Below are 3,246 nucleotides of genomic sequence, written 5' to 3' on the forward strand. Positions count from 1 at the left end.
AGAATTTGTTCAGGTGTCATTGGATGTATAATTATTTTCTAACCCTTAAACATGAAAGAATAGTGATTTGAACGACCATGATGCAAGCTATCAGTATCATATTGCCAAGGTCGCCCAAGTAACAGAGAGCATGCTTCCATGGGAATAACATCACAATCGACAAAATCAGAATAAGCACCCATGGAGAAAGGAACACGAACTGATCGAGTAATACTAATTTTCCCACCATCATTAAGCCATTGAATGTGATATGGATGTGGATGCTTACGAGTGGGTAAAGACAACTTTTCAACCAGCGTGGTACTCGCCAAATTGTTGCAGCTGCCGCTGTCGATGATGATGCGAATCGACCGCTCCTGCACAACGCCCTTGGTATGGAAAAGAGTGTGTCGCTGATTCTTATCGGACGGGGTGACCTGTGTACTAAGAACACGCTGCACAACAAGACTTTCATACCTATCGGCGTCACCCGGGTTGACATGTACCTCCATAGCTGCATGGTCAGTGGCAAGCATCGCATGCCGAGTATCCTCAGAATCACTAGCGGAAGAGTACTCACCATCGTCACGAAGAAGCAAAGTGCGCTTGTTTGGACAGTCCCGAATCACGTGGCCAAATCCTTTGCAACGATGACACTGAATATCCCGTGTACGGCCTGTGGGAGGGGCGGCGCCTGTGGAAGGGGCAGCGCTTGCAGGTTTGGCCGTTCGCTCGCGCGGTGTAGTGGTGGGCGTGGGTGGCGCAGGGAGAGCGGGTGCGGAGTTGGATGTCGAGCTTCTTCCTGCAAAAGAGTTAGAATATGTCTTCGAGCGGCATCCCTACACTTCATGTTCAGCTTTGCAAGCATATTCAAATAATGTTGTCATATCTGTGTAGTCCTTATAATCAAGTATATCCTGAATTTCGCGGTTCAAACCACCACGAAAACGTGCCATAGCAGCGTCATTTTCCTCCAATAACCCACAATGAATCATGCCTATTTGTAATTCCTGGAAATATTCCTCAACAGATTTGGAACCTTGTTGAAAACGTTGCATTTTATTAAGCAAATCTCGGGCATAATAAGAAGGCACAAATCTGTGGCGCATAGCAGTTTTTAATTGCTCCCAAGTGGTTGGAATGGTATTGGGATGTTTGTGTTTATATTCACGCCACCAAATTAAAGCAAAATCAGTAAATTCACTAATAGCAGCTTTAACTTGAGAATTAGCAAGAATATCATGGCATGAAAATTTCTCTTCAACTTCTAATTCCCAATCAAGATATGCAGCAGGATCATATTTGCCATTAAAAGGTGGAATTTTAAATTTAATCTTGGAAAAGGAATCATTACCACCGGGACGGCGTGGTACGCGGCGGGCACGGCCTCGGCGGTCGCCATTGTCCTGGTCCGAGTCACCACCATAACCCTGTTGCAACTCTGCGACTGTTGTGTGCAATGCATCGAGTCTTGCCACAACTGAGTCGAGTGTGTCCTTAGCGGCCGTCTGTGCAAGGTCGAGCTGATCACACCGCTCGGTCGACGAGGAGATCGTAGAGTCCAGCCGTTCATGAATCGTCTGAATGTCAGTGACAAGCCCTTCAACTTGTGCCCGTATGCCCTGCAGCTGGTTAGCCCCCGCGTCGACATCATCTGCCATGGTTAGCACAAATACAAGAACCAAAGCGACAACAAAACAGGGGTGTAACGGCTCACAAGGCGCTCACACTAGTGCTGTTATCAAATTCTTATCCGTTCTTACCACGCACACAGGGGCGAACTGCAACCAACCGGTGGAACTCGTGAAAGATTGGAGGAGTGATTGCCTGGAGAAACAAAATATGCTCGTCGTAGAACTATGTGGAGTTCTGGGAAGGCTGCACTCAAATGAAGGATTAGCACAATCAAACAATAATGCAAAGTTGAAATATAGTGCCAAACACGTAACAAGAGTTGCTGGTAAGAAGGGAAATCGAAAGAACAGAGGCAAAGGTGGAGAGGGCGCACCTCTTTTGTTTTTTTTTTATTTCTATTTTTTTTCACAGAGGGTGCCCCAAAACTGATAATATGAACACAGAGGATCTCAAATAGCAAATTGTGGCACACACTTTTTCCGAAAGTACAGGGGTATTCCGGTAATAAAAAGATACCAAGAGTAAGGCGGACCTCAGAAAAAAGTACCAAGAAAGAGAGATACGGATACGAAAAGCTGGCACGGAATGCGTGGGGGAGGGGGGAAGTTGCCCCGGAGTGTCGTGACCCAGGGGGGTTCATGGCGCGCGCAAAGGGAGTTTCCACCGAAACAAAACCGAATCACCTTCCTTCTCCCTGTTGGATTCTTTTTTTTTTGCTTCTTTCCTTTTGTTTTTTTTGCACTTTCCCTTTTTTTTTGATTGCTTTCTATCTTTCTTTTTTTTTTGGATAGGGGAGGGGGCGATCGGAGGGGTGGGATGGCGCGGCGTGGTTGGCGAGCAGCGGAACGGTGGCGGCGGCGAAAACTAGGGTTAGAGGAAAAACGAGAAATAAGAGATTAAACACAAGTAACCAGCAAACAATTGAACGAGGAGGCACACGAATTCAACAAAGACACTTATTGAAAGAATGTGCGAGGCTAAACAGTTGCTGGGAAAAGGATCTAACCTGAAAAAATTGTTTTGGTTTTTGTGGACTGTAGGAAGGAAAAAATACTCGGTTAAACTCACCGATCAACCTGGAAAGCTGATACCACTTGATAGAGTCGGAGTGCCCGATCTTTCGGTGAGTGGAGATAAATTCGACTTGGTGGAAGTAGACCCTCACGATCCGACTACGACGAGCGAACCCGAAGCGCCAATGCAATCGCTGAACCAACTTCTGTGGTTACCAACCTTGCTGGCGCAAGATCAGCCTGATCACGAAGATCAATTCCTGTCCGCAATCAAAGAACGAACAAGAAAGAGAGGCGAGCAATCTAAATATCACTCGAAGGTGGAGTTCTGAATCACACAAGGACAGCGCGTATTTGCGCGTGTTCGAGAGTAGCTAAAGCTAGATGTAAAACAAAACTCGAGTCGTAAACAAAAAGGACTCCGACTAAATAAAGGGGGCGCAGCCCTTGGAGTCCGGAGGGGTCACGCGCGCCCAACCCTAGGCACCCCACCTGGGCTGCCCTGTTGGGCCATCTTCTTATTCTGATGGGCCTTCGTTCCTTAACACCATGATGAAGTTTAATTCTCTCGCATGGGCCCGAGTGATTGGCCCAACTAAATGATCAACTGTAGGCGCCT

Source organism: Setaria italica, chromosome VII, assembly GCF_000263155.2.
Source record: "Setaria italica strain Yugu1 chromosome VII, Setaria_italica_v2.0, whole genome shotgun sequence".
Lineage (NCBI taxonomy): Eukaryota > Viridiplantae > Streptophyta > Magnoliopsida > Poales > Poaceae > Setaria > Setaria italica.